Source organism: Oncorhynchus gorbuscha, linkage group LG26 (assembly GCF_021184085.1).
Source record: "Oncorhynchus gorbuscha isolate QuinsamMale2020 ecotype Even-year linkage group LG26, OgorEven_v1.0, whole genome shotgun sequence".
Classification (NCBI taxonomy): Eukaryota; Metazoa; Chordata; class Actinopteri; order Salmoniformes; family Salmonidae; genus Oncorhynchus; species Oncorhynchus gorbuscha.
This window is the reverse complement of record NC_060198.1, coordinates 29,715,516-29,736,338: the sequence shown is the minus strand read 5'-3', so window position 1 is coordinate 29,736,338 and position 20,823 is coordinate 29,715,516. Positions and strand designations below refer to the sequence as shown.

The 20,823-nt window shown below is 41.6% G+C and overlaps 1 protein-coding gene across 1 annotated transcript in view; it reads left to right on the top strand.

The window, feature by feature from the left end:
- LOC124015176 (protein ELFN1-like) overlaps nt 1-20,823 on the top strand; it is a 94,600-nt gene that overhangs the window by 36,470 nt on the left and 37,307 nt on the right. Inside the window, exon 2 of the mRNA XM_046330181.1 lies at nt 13,738-13,833. The gene's annotated coding sequence lies outside the window, so the exon portion shown is untranslated. The remainder of the gene's footprint in view (nt 1-13,737; nt 13,834-20,823) is intronic.

Genomic DNA, 20,823 nt, shown 5'->3' with positions numbered 1-20,823 from the left:
TGATGGACTGTGTTACAATTGTCGTCGGGAGAAGGAGAGGAGGACCAAAGTGCAGCGTGGTACGTATCCATAATGATTTTAATAAAGATGAATACTGGAACAAAAACAACAAACCGACAAACAAACAGTTCTGCAAGGTGCAACAACAACACTATACAGAAAATAACTACCCACAAATAATAGTGGGAAAACAGGCCACCTAAGTATGGTTGTCAATCAGAGACAACGATCGACAGCTGCCTCTGATTGGGAACCATACCAGGCCAAACACAGAAATACAAAACCAAGAACAAAAACATAGAATGCCCACCACCAACTCACGCCCTGACCAAACTAAAATAGAGACATAAAAAAGGAACTAAGGTCAGGACGTGACAGACTGTCATTTCTTTTTGATTATTTGAGCTGTTCTTGCCATAATGTGGACTTGATCTTTTACCAAATAGGGATATCTTCTGTTTACCACCCCTACCAAACCTTGTCACAACACAACTTAAGAAGGAAAGAAATTCCACAAATGAACTTTTAACAAGATTCCAGGTGACTACCTCATGAAGCTGGTTGAGAGAATGCCAAGACTGTGCAAAGCTGTCATCAAGGCAAAGGGTGGCTCCTTTGAAGAATCTCAAATATAAAATATATATTTTGATTTGTTTAACACTTTTTTGGTTACTACATGATTCCACATGTGTTATTTCATAGTTTTGTCTTCAATATTATTCTACAATGTAAAAAAAAAGGAAAAACAAAGGAAAATCCTGGAATGAGTAGGGGTCCAAACTTTTGATTGCTACTGTATATCGGGTAGAGAGCAGCTTTCATGCAGTAGGTGTGATTTAGAATAAATACGGAGGCAGTAACACTGCTGTACTGTACACCAGAGGCAGTATCGCTACTGTACACCAGAGGCAGTATCACTACTGTACACCAGATTTAGGAACACTACTGTACTGTACACCAGAGGCAGTATGCTACTGTACACCAGAGGCAGTAATGCTACTGTACACCAGAGGCAGTATCACTACTGTACACCAGATTTAGGAACACTACTGTACTGTACACCAGAGGCAGTATGCTACTGTACACCAGAGGCAGTAATGCTACTGTACACCAGAGGCAGTATCGCTACTGTACACCAGAGGCTGTATCACTACTGTACACCAGAGGCAGTAACGCTACTGTCCACCAGAGGCAGTATCGCTACTGTACACCAGAGGCAGTATCACTACTGTACACCAGATTTAGGAACACTACTGTACTGTACACCAGAGGCAGTATGCTACTGTACACCAGAGGCAGTAATGCTACTGTACACCAGATTCAGTAACACTACTGTACTGTACATCAGAGGCAGTATTGCTACTGTACATCAGAGGCAGTATCGCTACTGTACACCAGAGGCAGTATCGCTACTGTATACCAGAGGCAGTAATGCTACTGTACACCAGTTTCAGTAACACTACTGTACTGTACACCAGAGGCAGTAATGCTACTGTACACCAGATTTAGTAGCGCTACTGTGCTGTACACCAGATTCAGTGACACTACTGTACTGTACACCAGATTCAGTGACACTACTGTACTGTACACCAGATTCAGTGACACTACTGTACTGTACACCAGATTCAGTGACACTACTGTACTCTACACCCGATTCAGTAACACTACTATACTGTACACCAGATTCAGTGACACTACTGTACTCTACACCAGATTCAGTGACACTACTATACTGTACACCAGATTCAGTGACACTACTGTACTCTACACCAGATTCAGTGACACTACTGTACTCTACACCCGATTTAGTAACACTACTGTACTGTACACCAGATTCAGTAATGCTACTGTACTGTACACCAGATTCAGTGATACTACTGTACTGTACACCAGATTCAGTAACACTACTGTGCTGTACACCAGAGGCAGCTAAAGTAATGGTAGTGGTGCATAGGAAACAAAGCATTTGGGCTTGAGGGTTTAGCTTCACCTCTTGTAAATTGCAGTCGTTTACTTGTCTATAGTAATTAGTCGAAACCTTTCCATTACTGCGGGCTAACAAACAGCAGTCCACTGAAAATTAAGGATGCTGGAGATGCTGGTACAGATTACAGCTTGTGGACATCTTTTTGCCAATTACTCCAATCTGTAGCTACTCCTTGTCTGCGCTCCAGGTGCTATACATGTTGCACCGTTGAAAGGCGAGCTCATCAATCTATTTTGGGGCATTGACTGGTGTTCCTTTGCTTTGATATTGTAAACGGCTCTGTCCCCTTGTGCTGCTGTTTGATTGACATGGCAGGAGTCCCAGTCTGGGCTAAGCCTCAGCAGGCTCTCAGAGTGTCTCTCTAATGAAGGCCTCACGCTTCAGGCACACGGACACAATACAACACAGATCCCTGGAGCAGGCAGGGGGGCTGGGAGGAGTGGCGACTACAAGCAAACAATGAATTGTGTGAATTTGCCGAGTCGCAAGTCACTTGTGGAGTGTCTTGCAGCAGTGTTAAAAAGGCAGTGGTAAATCAAGACTGGATCGCTGGGCTCAGGCATTGCCTCCTAGAAAGAGAATAATAATAATCATTGAATGCATAATGTTTTCTTTTGCAAGCACTTCTGTGCAAGTTCAATCATGCTTCAGAATCATTCTAGATACATGACATTGACCCAAAAGATATATGAGGATTGTCTCGTGTCCCGTTTTGTGTCCTCTGAAATAGCTGAGAATGTGCAATTTACATTAATTTGGCATAACTTTCATTTCAAATAAATGTAAGAAAATGAATTTCTGCATCTTAATAGTTGACTTTGTATCAAAGCAACATTAAATAGACTAGGGTTATTAAGGATGGTTAACATGTCAAGCAACCATTTAAAGAGGTCTAAAAATCTTTGATATATTTGGATATATTCTAGTTATTGTATCAAACCTGTATGGTGTGAGCTATAGAATACTAGACCACAGCTGTGTTTGGAACATGCTGTTGCACTGTGTTGCTCTGGATTCTAAGCTACAGTAGACGTCAACACTGTGGCTTTATCAGACCCAAAGGCACATTACCAGCTCTCTCAGGCCCTTTAATGAATCAACTGTGGCAACAGTCATTAATATGAAGACGTCGTGTAATGCTTAGAGTGCAAACACTTAACTACTGAATCTTTCCACTATTGAGCACTCTTGAAGTACACTGAAAAAAATAAGCTGCGGGAAGATGTTATTACAATTGGTCAGTTTCTTGATTTATGTACCCATTTGTGTTTGATCACTTAGAGAATCCAAGAGGCTCATCGTTTTAGAGAACCCAGGGTGTGATTATCTGCAAAAATGAATGCTCTCAAGGCTAATATAGTGTCAAGATTTGGTTCAGCAATATGTGCAAGGCTATTGACATTGGTGTCTGTATTCAGAAGGGCCACCCAGCTCTTATGAAAGATCCAGGTTATTGTGTGGTGATTTATTGAGCTCATATTTCAGCCAGAACAAAGTGCCCTAACCTGGCAAGTAGGATGTCGTGGTGGTGAGTGATTTCCAGAGGCTTCAGTGGGCCACATTGCAGCAGAAGCCCAGTGTGCTCTGAATGATAACATGTTCATAACGGAATTAGAAGCAGCAAATTGATTTTCCACTTTTTGTTTTATCAATTTTGAATATTTGAATGGGCATACATTAACAGTGTGGGAGGGCTTGGCCGGATGGCCGGATGGCCGGATGGCCGGATGGCCGGATGACTGTTCACTTTCACTGATTGCTTTGGAGGATTGGACAAGGATGTGTTCAAAGTACAGTGCACTTCTCTCTGTTCCTGTAAAGCAACTAGGAGATGGTGTCTCGTAACAGAAGCTTGTTAAACAAACTCCTGAGGCAGGAGCCGAACACCTGGCCCGCTACCGTCCCTCCTGTAGAGAGTGCTGTACGTGTGCATTGGGCTTGTTCAACACAGGCCTAATGATTGGTGCAGCTCCTACTGTCAGCCACCCTCAACATTACCTTCAACTCGATACTTTAAAGGAGTTAGGTGAAGTAAGGGGAAAGACAGCTTGGGTCATTTCTTCATTGTGGATTGTCCACGAGGAATGTACAAACCTCTGGCATTTTTCACTGCAATACAATTCAGTCAAGCCACAGGCACGCCACGAGTTAACGCCCGCCAAGTCCTTTGCAATCTGCAATTGTTTTGTTTATGCATTTGGAGAGGACAATGTTATTTGTTCCAGCATCATGCCTCAGGACATCAACGTGCAGCACAGGGTGCAGGGACTTACACCTCACAGTGCTCTGCTTCCATCAATTAGAGTGCAACTGGCCTTAATGGGGGGCTCACTATACAATATCCTCATGGAATATCAATCCTGTTGACCCTTTACAGGCCAGATCCTTCATTCAGATCTACATGCAGAACTTCATTCCACACATAAGGGAGGCATTTATTATACATGTGTAAATGAGAAGATATTTGTTTCCATGGTGCTGTAGCTCATGATTCTGTGGCGCTGCGCGGTCTGACACAATACATCTGCAGTCCACTGTCATTTTGGATTCTCTAGTTGTTCTGCAAGTCTAGAATAGTACATTTTGAATATGTCCAACTTACTCTGATTAATATTCTTCTCAGACAGAGAGAGAGAGAGAGAGAGGAACTTTATGACTCAGCACTGTGATGCTCTGCAGTGCTCCAGTGATCCTGCTCAATATCCCCAGAAAACCAATAATGGCACCGATGACAATAGTTATCTCCTCTTTCTGGCAGGGAGAGTTGTTGAGCAACCAGGAGGTACTGCAGGCCTTCTCACTCTAATTTCAAGCTTGGGCCATATCAGGAGATGATCTACCCCTTACTGTTTTGATGTTTTGCTGAAATTCTCTGGATGAGATCTTCTTCTTGGACGTAGTTTTGTTGTGCCTCCAGAGTTTTGTTACCACATTTGTTCCCACCTGACTTCCTTATAACATTAACTTGCATATACATTTCAGTGAGAAGTGTCGGTTATCAACGTTCTTGGTTGTGATCCAGGTAGCAGGCTTAGCTGTATCCCTCAACGAAAGTGTACCCCACGAGGCCTGTTGATTAGCCTCACTTTTGTTTTGTTTTTCCTGATTAGCCCGCTACTGTACTCCAGCCCTGTAGCAGGGGTTACAAAGGAAATTAATCTTCCACATGAAAACAGATACATAAATATGATGTGTTGCTTTATATGTTTCATTAATAACTGAATACCAAGAGCTGGTTAAAAATAGATGTTCTTCAGGCTGCTATATTGTTATTGCAGCCTGATAGCAACCTGATAGCAACCTTATTGTGAAAAATGCATCAGGCACCAGGGAGCAGGCTACTCGTTTCATGGTGTTGTGTTCTAGTTTCAATGGATTATCTAATAATTATTTCAACTCGACTTGAACAAGACTTCACACCAGGAGATCAGTTGTTTGTGTCAGCATGTTGACTTGAGGTGTTTCAGAGGTTTACAGATGGAGTCATGGGTTAAGAGATGTAATGACAACTGTTCTAAAGCTCATCTCATCACTGATCTCTTCTGTTAATTATAGCGGGTCACACTTATAACAAACTATACCATCAACAAAATATCCGTTGATAAGCAACTGCACGCTAAGGTTACATTTACGTTTAGGGTTAGGTTTAGAATCAGGGTTAGGATACGGATTATGGTTAGTGTTAGGGTAAGGGTTAAGTTTAGGGTTAGGATAAGGGTTAAGGTCATGGTTATGGTTAGAACTAGGATCAGGGTTAGTGGATACAGTTGAAGTCGGAAGTTTACATACACTTAGTGAGTCATTAAAACTCGTTTTTCAACCACTCCACAAATTTCATGTTAACAAACTATAGTTTTGGCAAGTCAGTTAGGACATCTACTTTGTGCATGACCCAAGTAATTTTTCCTACAATTTTTACCAGACAGTTTGTTTCATAATTCACTGTATCATAATTCCAGTGGGTCAGTAGTTTACATACAATAAGTTCACTGTGCCTTTAAACAGCTTGGAAAATTCCAGAAAATGATGTCATGGCTTTAGAAGCTTCTGATAAGCTAATTTACATAATTTGAGTCAATTAGAGGTGTACCTAGAGGTGTACCTGTGGATGTATTTTAAGGCCATCCTTCAAACTCAGTGCCTCTTTGCTTGACATCATGGGAAAATCAAAAGAAATCAGCCAAGACCTCAGAAAATAAATTGTAGACCTCCACAAATCTGGTTCATCCTTGGGAGCAATTTCAAAATGCCGGAAGGTAGCACGTTCATCTGTACAAATAATAGTACACAAGTATAAACATCATGGGACCACGCAGCCATTATACCGCTCAAGAAGGAGACGAGTTCTGTCTCCTAGAGATTAACTTACTTTGGTGCGAAAAGTGAAAATCAATCCCAGAACAACAGCAAAGGACCTTGAAGATGCTGGAGGAAACAGGTACAAAAGTATCTATATCCACAGTAAAATGAGTCCTAAATCGACATAACCTGAAAGGCCGCTCAGCAAGTAAGAAGCCACTGCTCCAAAACCGCCATAAAAAGCCAGAGTACGGTTTGCAACTGCACATGGGGACAAAGATCGTACTTTTTTGAGAAACGTCCTCTGGTCTGATGAAACAGAAATAGAACTGTTTGGCCATAATGACCATCGTTATATTTGGAGGGAAAAGGGGGTTGCTTGCAAGCTGAAGAACACCATCCCAACTGTGAAGCACGGGGGTGGCAGCATCATGTTGTGGGGTTGCTTTGCTGCAAGAGCTACTGGTGCACATCACAAAATAGATGGCATCATGAGGTGGGAAAATGATGTGGATATATTGAAGCAACATCTCAAGACATCAGTCAGGAAGTTAAAGATTGGCCGTAAATCTGTCTTCCAAATGGACAATGACCCCAAGCATACTTACAAAGTTGTGGCAAAATGGCTTAAGGACAACAAAGTCAAGGTATTGGAGTGGCCATCACAAAGCCCTGACCTCAATCCTATATAAATTTGTTGGCAGAACTGAAAAAATGTGTGCGAGCAAGGAGGCCTACAAACCTGACTCAATTACACCAGCTCTGTCAGGAGGAATGGGCCAAAATTCACCCAACTTAATGTGGGCAGCTTGTGGAAGGCTACGCGAAACATTTGACCCAAGTTAAACATTTTAAAGGCATTGCTACCAAATACTAATTGAGTGTATGTAAACTTTTTCTGACATTTCACATTCTTAAAATAAAGTGGTGATCCTAACTGAGCTAAGACAGGTAATTTTTACTAGGATGAAATGTTATAAATTGTGAAAAACTGAGTTTAAATGCATTTGGCTAAAGTGTATGTAAACTTCCGACATCGACTGTAGTTAGCTGAAATGTTACTGATCTATCCAAATAAAGTGTTACCTTATAGTGTGCCATGCATGTTCGAAAAATACCCAATCCATCAATCACTTGGTGTCTTCATGTAGCTTTGTCTTTGTTGTATTGAAAGCACACAATGTTGGAAGAATCCTTTCTATTCCTGAAAAGAACCTCTATCCATTAGTATCTTAAGGGTTCCCACACTTTCCTTTTTGTGCCTCAGAGCAATCCTAGATTGCCATCATACACTGGATTTCCATGCAACTCTAGCTTTTGAGGCCCCGGAGAAAATCTGCTCGAAGCAATAATAGCCCCAGAGTAAAAAACACATGCAGTGAGCCTGTCATACTGTCATGCTAATCTTTCCACCCTACATATCCAGTATAATAACACATTATTGCCTGTGTCACTTAAGAGATCCTTCTTTGATGAAGTACAAAAGTCATTATGGCCTTTTAGAAATCTCTATGAAGGTGCTCTTGGTGAATGATTCTTGAGAGCAACAACAGGCAAGGGAGTACATTAATCTCTTTGTCACATCTGTGTGCATGAGGCCATTCTCAGGAGCACATTACTATTCGTACACAGAGCCTTCCCAAAGAGGTAAAAAATCAGCTACTAAATGAATAATTCCCCCGGCGAAGTACACAGAAACCCCCGAGGGCATGTCATTTAATAGCTTCCCCTAGCATTCCTCAGCGTACCATTCAGTCCTTTTTTATGTTAGAGCCGAACAGCCGTGTTCACAACCACCAGTCCCTATACTCCATTAAAGTCGATATAAGAAAAGATGTTGAAATTCAGCCTTGCACAGATCTGCATAGTCCTCTTTTACAGGGCAAAAGTTAAGTGTACAGCTTTTAGGTGTTATAACACTGAGCGCGACATTTGTTACATGGACAGGTGGAAGCATTAACTCTCCATAATGGAACAGTGAGCAGACATCATATTTGGACATGACAAGCTTCTATTAGGACAGTGGGGGGGGGGGGGGTCCATACAGTCATGACAATGTCATCTTGATGTATTCATGACGTGATGACATTTTTAGATGGCTCATGAATGTTATATGAACGTTAGCATTTTGACTGACAGGTCGTAAAAGATGAAAGCCATCAAGTAATGATGGGATGTTATTGTATCACAGCGTACTTGAAGAGTTTCACTCTTTTGGTAGTTGTAGCGTTTGTCAGAGCATTAACATTAGCAAACGTGTATGGGGTTACAAAATATGGCTATATACAGTACAGTACACATTACACAAATGCACCACTTAACCTCCAGAGTCCAATTAAGACATAGTGTGCATGATGCCAACGTTCGCTGCTGCTATCAATTCATGCAACCCTTTCTAGGCTAGTCAGTCACTATTACAGCTGGTCATGAGTATTAAGCTGAAAAATGAGTTAGTCAAGCTGACAAAAATGTCTGACAAAAAAAAACTACGAATAAAAAACTTTGAACTGTGCTCCACTCTAGTGTCCTGAGGTCCTTCCTTTAACTAAGGTTGTGCGTTATTAAGCATTTTGTTATGATTCATTTTTAGCTGACTAGCATTTTGGTGGTTGGTTCAATGAGATCGCCTGAAGATTCCAGTTCCCCATGGACTAAAGACATGTATCTCACACATGTTGTGTTGGTCTCACACTTCTTTCAGTATAACAACTCATCTTAACATTCCAAGTACACATGCTTGTACAATAATGCCATACATATCTTCAATATTGAACCAGTAAACTTGTAGTAAAGGTATCTGGGAACCCATTTTGTTTGAAATGTGTTTGGAAGAGACAGAGAATATTTACATTGCCTGATGGTAGACAATGATACTGTATAATCTCTTTTTGGCATGTTCATTTCAAGGATTTCAGTGTGTTTTGTTTTCCAAGTGGCTTACTGTTTGCAGGTCCATCAGAAAAGTCCAGTCTCTCAGTCTCCCTAGGGGGAAACAACAGTGTGGCTCCTCGCCTCCATGCCTCCAGGTCTAACGGAGAGACTGACTCACTCAGATGTGAAATTCACAACAGGGTCTGTTTTCCTACTGGATCTTGAGCATAACGCAACAAAGTGAGAATTCAACAAATACGAAACAAATAGTTGCCTCGGAAAATGATCCTTTAGGTCTTCCTGGAATCAGTCTCTTCCGCCCAAACATCATTTATTAGCCTGAATCCATTGTTTTTAGATTAGCTTGGCTGTACTGCATTTAGAAAGGTTGGTTGCATTGCACCACCAGAGAATATAGTCACTTTTCAATCCAACTGATGATTAATTCTGTGGTCTAAATATTTCCATTTTAGAGACCAGTATGATGATGATTTAAATGGTTTGACTATGCAGCTCTGTTTACACATGATTGATATCCAGATACAATGGATCCCTCCGGAGGTAGTCAGGAAGATCTGATCACAATCAGATCACAACGAGTCTTATAATCATCTACGCCTCTCTAAATTTTTGTGCACAATCAGAATGTCGACAAGATCAGGAGAGTCATGTTAGAAGCAGGTGTAAACGGGGCTTCTGTTTCCATCATGTGGAGGCTGTTCTTTGTCATAGGGCGTCCCCGCGGTGATTGTCTAAGCATAATCCCAGTGTGTGCATCTCAGCCCATCATAGAGAAGAATTACTGGGATACTCATTAATGCACGACTGCATACCTCTCCTCTTACAGTGGCCTCCAAGACGGCCAGCCACTAGAGGCAAAGCCCTCAGCCCTCTCTTATGGCCGTCTTTTTTTTAAGACACCTCAAATCAAATCAAACTTTATTGGTCGCGTACACAGTTTAGCAGGTGTTATAGCAGGTGCAGCGAAATGCTGATGTGACTAGGTCCTACAAATGCAGTTAAACCTTACATCATTCTTATGGTTTCACTGTATGTTACTGTGCTGTGTAGTGCTGCATCTGTCTCCAACTCCGCCTTTTGGGAATATTCCATTGGAATTATGCTCTTGTACAAAAAGCCAATGCACTTAGAAATGCACTTTCTTCTTCTACAAATCTTTTGTGAACCTATGGCATTTTTACATACCTGGAAGATTATTTGAGTTTTATCTCATTTCTGTATTTGTATTTTCTGCAGATTAAATATAGCATCTTTTCAGAGCAAAGATACACATACTAACCCATATTTTCTTTCTGTTCAAAATGATCTTGAAATTAATTGGCCAGGGGTTCTTTCATTATTCATTGAACATTTGGGGAATTCCAGTGCTCTTTTTGTTTTTCAGACGAATCCATCCATTCCATCCTGAAATCTCTCATCCCGTCTGTGTTGTTTTCTTTGTACAGTCGTTAAAGTCTCAGCTTCAACCAACCAAGCACATTGAGGTCCCTCAGAGAAGGGTTGCAATGCAATACTAACTTAACAATGTAATTACCATCACTATTTTGTGCTGCACTGCTTTGAAGTATTAATCATAGAGGGGAATACACAACAACGTTTGTAATTGGGAAATGTTGGATTTCCACATTAACGGCCCCAGTTTCATCTTCTAGTGTTCAGCCTTGTCGTGTTCTTCTTTAGTACAATATTAATTGTATTTTCTTGTCGACAGACCGAGGGAGTGGAATGGACAGATGGTTATCTCACAACTAACTGGCAACATCTCTCTACTACACATCTTCCACAGTGAATCCAGTACAAGACCAACCGAGCCAGACAAAACAATGTATTGGGAATCCATATTGTTGACATCCCATCCAAGACATCTAATCGGTGTGATGCGTGTAATCTGTGTGTCTTGAAACCCGGGCCTTAACTTAATTCCACTACCACGGATAACCAATGCCACGACATTACTGTTACTTCTTGTGGTTAACTTTATAATATGTGTGATATTCGACATTGAACAGATTGTAATGCAATCTGTGTATCTTGGCAGACAGAATGTTCTACGTGCAGTATCTTCAGAGCAATAATTTATTAATGGTCTAGGAAATTCAACCCCATACTCATGGGGAACATCATTAACTGGAGACAGTAATACCTAAGGACTTCACTAATCGCTTGTAGCGATGTCCTGTAATATTGCTATCATTATCACGGATTGAAACAAGGTATCCAGGGTGTCCTCAATAATGAATACATACAAAGGGAATGCATTTCCAGTGCAACAAAGCTCATTTTATGGAACGCTATCTTGGAGGAGAGAGCATGCCAGTGATTTGTGAGCAATTGCTTCAAACTGAAGTGGACCACAGCAGGGCTATTTTGGTCCACATACCCCTGTGTGCCCCTCTGCACTTGTCAGCAGCTGAGCAGAGTCAGTCAGTCAGATCGGACTGAGTTGATGCCCAGCCGTCCAGTGCTCAGGGTCAGTGTGCCGGTGATGTGCCATAAACTCATGCTCTCTCTCTCTCTCCAAGGCCATATGGGGCCTTCACCTCCTCCTGGGCTCCAGCTCCTCCCTGCGGGCCCCTCCCCCCCCCACCCCCCACCTCCCGCCCCACCTCGGAAAACACTTACATCACAAATAGGTCAGAATCCTGTCAAAACTACACGTACTGTATGAGTAGAGAAGAGCATCAGCCTCTGAGATAACATGGGGGGAGGGGATAATTGGGCTATAATAGGAGATGTGATGTGATGTGATTCCTGTTTACTTGTTATTTTGTTTCCTTCATTTAGTTACTTCATTGATTTTTACAAATATGTGCAGGAAACACCATTTACTTACATTTGAAATCCCCCCTGGGGGTTTTGTGCTTCTCGTCCGTTTATATTTTTTTCTCTGTTTACATTTTTTTTTCCTCTGGAAAATAATGTATTGAGTTACGGTTGTGTTTAGTAACAGTGAAAACCCATGTAGACGTGTTGTTTTTCAAGTCAATATTTGAGAGACCCTTGTATTCCCCAAGGGTTCTGAGTCGAGGGAAGGGTTTTTCAGTTTTGCAGTGTAGGCTAGATGGGGCAGCTAGCTGGGGCAGCTGCAGGATCAACCCTGCCAAGGACACAGGGCTTCCCAGGCCTGTTCAATGCCATAAAATGGGCCATTGAACAGCTAAATGGAGTCATTATGATGAGTAATTAAAAGAATAGCGCCCAAGACTCCCCAAACTCTTCTTTTGGTTCTTGTTTCCGCCGTATTTGGGGGGTTTTCATAGGCCTGCCTGCGCTATATGGCAGCTGCCTCGGGGCACTCAAACTATCACCTCTTTCAACTGAATGCAAATTGCATCCTTACCAGCTAATTGAATGGTGTTATCTATCATCCTCGGATTTATTGAAATTCTAGCAGTGTTTCAGATTTCCATTAGCTACTGTTCTACATTGAATTTCTGTCTGTGTTTTTCCCAAGATACTGCATGTCACGCAAACAGTGGATCACAGGAGAGGGGAATAGAGAATCATTTCATTTCGACAAGAGTACTGATATGAATACTGATAGCGCACTCATCTGAAGCTTGAGTTAATATGTATGTAGGTGTCTCTATATAGGAACTTTTCATTAGTGCAGTGTTGCATAGAGACTTCATAAACAAGATCCTACCAACATGAGTAAAGGCAACAGCAGGACTATACATCATATTCTATTTAGGCGAACAAATGACATATACTGGTTACAAAGTATCCGTTTCTCATCATTGTCTTGCCTTTCCGTAATATGAACAGAGAGAGCAACCATGTTCCCCCTGGGCAGTGAGTGTGGAAAATAGTCATTGGGTTTATACGGGAAGACATTTAGAGGGAGGAAAGCTAATTGAGTTTTGTTTAATTAGTATGAGCAGTTTGCTGATCACAGGAAATTGCATGGCTAGAATATGGTATACAGGATTTCATTAGCTTGTTCCTGTTAATTGAGGTTTATAGAGTGAATCAAATCACTCCTTTGGAAAAAAATTGTTGTGCTGTTGGACGTGCTCATGAATGATATTATATTTCAGAGAGCCCCGGCAATGATAGGTCATTATAGGTAATAAGGGTCACCCACCTAAGATGAATTCCCCTAATCAATCCTTTATGACAGTGGCTCCCAACTCCGGTCCTGGAGTACATCCAACAGTATACACTTCTGTTGAAGCCCCAGACAAACACACCTCATTCAACTCGTTAAGGGGTTGATGATTAGTTGATAAGTAGAATCAAGTGTGCTTGTCCTGGGCCACAACAGAAATGTATACTGTTGGATGTACTCCAGCACCGGAGTTGGGAACTACTCCTTTATGAGCACTACTAAAACCAATGACCCCGTTCTGAACCGAAACAGCAGTGTGAGCTGGCTAGATACTAAAATATGGATTTCTACATGGATTTCTATCTTTGTTTGGACAGAAATGTTTTTAAACCACTCAAACGTTATTAAGAGATTAATTCACACTTTGCACTCTGCCATATGTTTTCCTGTGTGTAGAGCAAAAAGGAGCAGTTTGATTTACCCTTCGATTATCTGTGTGTTTCCCCAGAGGACCAGAAGAAGGATCCATGAGGACTGGACTGATGCTACTGGAGGATCCCAGAGATGCTTTTACTTATCGGAGACATTAACCCAGATAGCAGAGGTAAGTCCAGTGACTGGCATGGATTCAACCTTAGCATGACTCCCTCCAGGTGATACGCTGCCCTGTAATGTGTGTCCCTAAGAGGATCCCGGGGAATCTATCTCTAATCTACCGGTCACAATACGCATGGATATCTACATGAGACAAGACAAGCCCTCACAGGACATGGTATTCTCAAACAAAAGAAAATGAATTTGAAGGGTCAGTTCTAAATTCACTCGGTGGAGGTCATAAAAATAAGCCCCCCAACGTTACAAATATTTTCATCTGACCCTCACTTTGAACTTTAAAAATAAAAATGCACACCCTCATAGAATTGATAAAAAATGATGCTTATGTCCACAAATAACAGGAAGTCTAGTGACCGTGCGTTTATAAACGTGGATAAACATCCGCTTTGCCACTCTGGCATGTTTTTGTAACATAGTCGTTGACATGCAGGGCTACAGGCCAGAAGGTTGAGGGTTCGCCGACCACCACGGACAAGCTTGCCCTGTTTGTTTCACTAGGCCTACATTACGACCAGAGCCGGCTGCAGACCATGATAAGCTAGGGGGAAATCAGATTTTCTACATTTTGATGCCATATTTATAGTTATGTAAAATATATGCAACACATTTTCCATTAACAGGTTTCTGTGCCAATGCACCATACAACCAATTAACAAAGCATAGCTCTTAGTCGTGGTAAATTGGCCATATACCACACCCCCTCGTGCCTTATTGCTTAATTGTTCTTACCAGGTAGACTTATATTTAAAACAGTTAATATTACTCTCTGGCTCTGGTATTTTTCTGGTGGACAGCTCTAACAAATAACAAATAGTTGGATAGGTACCTGGGAGCTAAATCTGTGAACTTGGACCAGACCAAGTTGAATTAATACAATTTTTTTCCACAGATAGCCAGCCTAGCTGCTTAAAATGATTGACCTCCAGATGAGTATGAGAGGGTAGTTCAAGCACAATTCTTACAAGCTTGTTTTGGCTGGTTTGTAGCTTATTCTTTAGATGTTTGGGGCTGCTGTTGAACCTTGATGTGCAGGCATCATCAAAGTGACTCTAGATTAGAGCACTTGCCAGAGTCTTTATGGTGTTTATAGCTAGGTTTCAATCCAATTGCGAAAGATTTTCATGCAAATGTTCAAACATTTGCATTAAAAAAATATTTTCCCCGTCCAACACAATCTCACACTCAATTCGTGCAAATATGTAGAAATAGTATTGAAGCAGATTTCGTGCATTTTTGTGTGTCTTAATTCATGTGAAAAGACACATTTTTATGAGACTTCATTCATAGGAAAATACATTTTGGGGAGGCAAACTTCAGAAAACAATGTTTTGAAAGTTATTAGAGCAATGCATGATGGGCAATGGTGTTCTACACTCCCTTTTTTTGTTTACCACTTTTATTTATATATATATACAATGCCTTCTGAATGTATTCAGTCCCCTTGACTTTTTCCACATTTCATTATGTTACAGCCTTACTCTAAAATGGTAAAAAAATACTCAGCAATCTGCACAGAATACCCATAATGACAAAGCGAAAACAGGTTTTTAGAAATGTTTGCAAATGTATTAAAAAATAAAACAAATACCTTCTTCACATAAGTATTCAGTCCCTTTGCTATGAGACTCGATTTTGAGCTCAGGTTCATCCTGTTTCCATGGATTACCCTTGAGATGTTTCTACAACAGTCCACCTTTGGTAAATTAAATTGATTGGACATAAAGGCACAAACCTGTCTATATAAGATCCAACAGTTGACAGTGCATGTCAGAGCAAAAACCAAGCCATGAGGTCGAAGGAATTGTCCATCGAGCTCCAAGACAGGATTGTGTCGCGGCACAGATCTGGGGAAGGGTACCAAAACATTTCTACAGAATTGAAGGTCCCCAAAAACACAGTGGTCTCCATCACCACCAAGACCCTTCCTAGAGCTGGCCGTCCAGCCTAACTGAGCAATCGGGGGAGAAAGGCCTTGGTCAGGGAGGTGAACAAGAACCTGATGGTCACTCTGACAGAGCTCTAGAGTTCCTCTGTGGAGATGGGAGAACCTTCCAGAATGACAACCAACTCCACCAATCAGGCATTTATGGTAGAGTTGACAGACAGAAGCCAATCCTCAGTAAAAGGCAGATGACAGCATGCTTGTACTTTGCCAAAAGGCACCTAAAGACTGTCAGACCATGAGAAACAAGATTCTCTGGTCTGATGAAACTAAGATTGAACTCTTTGGCCTAAATGTCAAGCATCACATCTGGAAGAAACCTGGCACTATCCTTACGGTGAAGCATGGTAGAGGTAGCATCATGCAGTGGGAATGTTTTTAAGCGGCAGGGACTGAGAGACTTTGATCGAGGCAAAGATGAAGGGAACAAAGTACAGAGAGATGATGAAAACCTGCTCCAAAGCGATCAAGACCTCAGACTGGGGTGAAGGTTCACCTTCCAACATGGCCAACGACCCTAAGCACACAGCCAAGACAATGCAGGAGTGGCTTCGGGACAAGTCTCTGAATGTCCTTGAGTGTCCCAGCCCGGACTTTAACCCGATCAAAAATCTCTGGAGAGACCTGAAAATAGCTATGAAGCAACACTACCCATCCAACCTGCCATAGCTTGAGAGGATCTGCAGAGAAGAATGTGATAAACTACCCAAATACAGGTGTGCCAAGCTTGTAGCATCATACCCAAGAACACTCGAGGCTGTAATCTCTGCAAAAGGTGCTTCAACAAAGTACTGAGTAAAGGGTCTGAATATTTATGTAAATGTGATATTTCAGAGTTTTAAAAAATAAATTTGAGCTTCTACTTCTAAAACTTCACCTTTCCAGAAACAAGTGTCTCACCGTTGCCGCTTGCTATAGACACCCCACCCCCCTGCCTCCAGCTGTGCCCTGGACACCATTTGTGAATTGATTGCCTCCCATTTATCTTCTGTGCTCGTGCTGCTAGGTGACCTAAACTGTGACATGCTTAACAACTCAGCCGTCCTACAATCTAAGCTTGATGCCCTCAATCTCACACAAATTATCAATGAACCTACCAGGTACAACCCCAAATCCGTAAACACGGGCACCCTCATAGATATCATCCTAACTAACTCGCCCTCCAAATACACCTCTACTGTTTTCAATCAAGATCTCAGCGATCACTGCCTCATTGCCTCCATCCGTAATGGGTTTGCGGTCAAACGACCACCTCTCATCACTGTCAAATGCTGTCAAACGCTCCCTAAAACACTTCCGCGAATAGGCCTTTCTAATCGACCTGGCCGGGGTATCCTGGCATGACATTGACCTCATCCCGTCAGTAGAGGATGCCTGGTTATTCTTTAAAAATGCCTTCCTCACCATCTTAAATAAGCATGCTCCATTAAAAAAATGTAGAACTAGGAATAGATATAGCCCTTGGTTCACTCCAGACCTGTCTGCCCTTGACCAGCACAAAAACATCCTGTGGCATTCTGCATTAGCATCGAATAGCCCCCGTGATATGCAACTTTTCAGGGAAGTTAGGAACCAATATACACAGGCAGTTAGGAAAGCTAAGGCTAGTTTATCAAACAGAAATTTGCATCCTGTAGTACAAACTCAAAAAGGTTCTGGGACACTGTAAAGTCCATGGAGAATAAGAGCACCTCCTCCCAGCTGCCCACTGCACTGAGGCTAGGAAACACTGTCACTACTGATAAATCGACAAATATTGAGAATTTCAATAAGCTTTTTTTCTACGGCTGGCCATTCTTTCCACCTGGCTACTCCTACCCCGGTCAACAGCCCTGCGCTCCCCACAGCAACTCGCCCAAACCTCCCCCACTTCTCCTTCACCCAAATCCAGATAGCTGATGTTCTGAAAGAGCTGCAAAATCTGGACCCCTACAAATCAGCTGGGCTAGACAATCTGGACCCTCTCTTTCTAAAATTACCTGCCGAAATCATTGCAACCCCTATTACTAGCCTGTTCAACCTCTCTTTCGTATCATCTGAGATTCCAATAGATTGGAAAGCTGCCGCGGTAATCCCCCTCTTCCAAGGGGGAGACACTCTTGACCCAAACTGCTACAGACCTAAATCTATTCTACCCTGCTTTTCTAGGGTCTTTGAAAGCCAAGTTAACAAACAGATTACCGACCATTTCGAATCTCACCGTGCCTTCTCCACTATGCAATCTGGTTTCAGAGCTGGTCATGGGTGCACCTCAGCCATGGTCAAGGTCCTAAACGATATCATAACCGCCATCGATAAGAGACATTACTGTGCAGCCGTATTCATCGACCTGGCAAAGGCTTTCGACTCTGTCAATCACAACATTCTTATTGGCAGACTCAACAGCCTTGGTTACTCAAATGATTGCCTGGCTTGGGTCACCAACTACTTCTCCGATAGAGTTCAGTATGTCAAATCGGAGGGCCTGTTGTCCGGACCTCTGGCAGTCTCTATGGGGGTGCCACAGGGTTCAATTCTCGGGCCGATTCTCTTCTCTGTATACATCAATGATGTCGCTCTCGCTGCTGGTGAACTCTCCTTCTGTGGCCTCCAACTGCTCTTCAATGCGAGTAAAACTAAATGCATGCTTTTCAACCGATCACTGCCCGCATGTCTAGCATCACTACTATGGACGGTTCTGACTTAGAATATGTGGACAACTACAAATACCTAGGTGTCTGGTTAGACTGTAAACTCTCCTTCCAGACTCACATTAAACATCTCCAATCCAAAATTAAATCTAGAATCAGCTTCCTATTTTGCAAGAAAGCATCCTCCACTCATGCTGCCAAACATACCCTAGTAAAACTGACCATCCTACCGATCCTCGACTTCGTCGATGTAATTTACAAAATAGCCTCCAACACTCTACTCAACAAATTGGATGCAGTCTATCACAGTGCCATCCGTTTTGTCACCAAAGCCCATACTACCCACTCCTGTGACCTGTATGCTCTCGTTGGCTGGCCCTCGCTTCATACTCGTCTCCAAACTCACTGGCTCCAGGTCATCTACAAGTCTCTGCCTAGGTAAAGCCCCGCCTTATCTCAGCTCACTGGTCACCATAGCAGCACCCACCCGTAGTACGCGCTCCAGCAGGTATATCTCACTGGTCACCCCCAAAGCCAATTCTTCCTTTGCCTGCCTCTCCTTTCAGTTCTCTACTGCCAATGACTGGAACGAACTGCAAAAATCTCTGAAGCTGGAGACTCTTACCTCCCTCACTAAGCACCAGCTGTTGGAGCAGCTCACAGATCACTGCACCTGTACATAGCTCATCTGTAAATAGCCCATCCAGTCTACCTCATCCCCATACTGTATTTATTTATTTATCTTGCTCCTTTGCACCCCAGTATCTCAACTTGCACATTCATCTCCTGCACATCCTACCATTCCAGTGTTTAATTGCTATTTGTAATTAATTTGCCACCATAGCCTATTTATTACCTTACCTCTCTTATCCTACCTCATTTGCACATGCTGTATATATTGATTGTATGTGTGTTTATCCCATGTGTAACTCTGTGTTGTCGTATTTGTCAAATTGCTTTGCTTTATCTTGGCAAGGTCACAGTTGCAAATGAGAACTTGTTCTCAACTAGCCTACCTGGTTAAATATAGGTGAAATAAAATGTAAATAATAAATGATAGTGTGTATATTTATTCAGAAAAATAACAATTTATTTGATTTTAGAATAAGGCTGTAACGTAACAAAATGTGTAAAAAGTCAAGGGGTCTGAATACATTCCGAATGCACTGTATGTCAAATTTTATGAGGGTTCCCAGATTGGAGAAAAAATACAGATTTTTCATCTTTTTTTGTGGTATCGATGAAGATATTTTATTGGGGAATGTGGATATAATTTCACGTTGGGAAATTATATAATACACACCATTATACACTTACACTTACACACCAACACTTACACACATATGTACACACACTCACTTTGTTTTTACTGATGTTATAGCCAACTCTTGACTTTTGTATTCATAATTTTTTATACAAATGTTGTATCTGTCATGTATTCCTAATCTTTAACTGGTTAAATTTTTGCAGTTGCATGTTTCAGTAATGATTAACATGGTTAAATAGCCCTAAATCTTTACCTGATTTAGCCTTTGGAATATTTTGCATTTTTATACATATTCTGTATTTCCACTGAAGAAAGCAATAATTAATCAACACTCTACTGTAAATAAATGGACCCTACCTGTTATAAAATGGAAATTGCTCTCCATAAATAAATGAAGCCATTCGGCAATTGGTTTCACAGCTCTAAAATAATGATACAAGTTGAATCAGCTTAAAAAAGTTGTATTTACAACCTATGGGGTATAAGAAGTTTGTAAATGTGGTATAGGAGAGTCTGAAATTAATTGAATAACATAACCCTAGGCTATGTTCAATGTCAGCAGCAATTTCCAGTGAGAAATGCTCAGTCTGAGCCATTCAGCTATGGGTTTCACAGCTCTAATAATAATCATACAAGTTATATCACCTTATAAAAGGGTTCATTTACAACCTATGGGGTATAACATGTTGGGCAAAGTGGTATAGGAGAGTCTGACATATAGCCCATAATTAGAGGTTATTATATGTATAAGCGTTAACAAAAGAACATGTATGTAATAACACTTTAAACAGGTACTTTGTAAAGGTGTAGAACGTGTTTGTTTTGGGTCCACACAGGTAAGTGAACTTATGCAAATTAGACATACAGAGGATTTTCTTCTGAATAACTGGTCTGGGTATGGCACTTTCCATTCAGCTTCAGGCAACTTTTTAAAAATGAAAATTAAATGTAAAATTTTACCTCCCTTTTACTCCAACTGTTAGTAGTTACTATCTTGTCTCATCGCTACAACTCCCGTATGCATCCTCCGAAACAATTCCCAATCTTAACACAGCGCGCATCCTACCCGGAAGCCAGCCACACCAATGCGTCGGAGGAAACACCGTGCACCTGCCGACCTGGTTAGCCACAGGAGTCGCT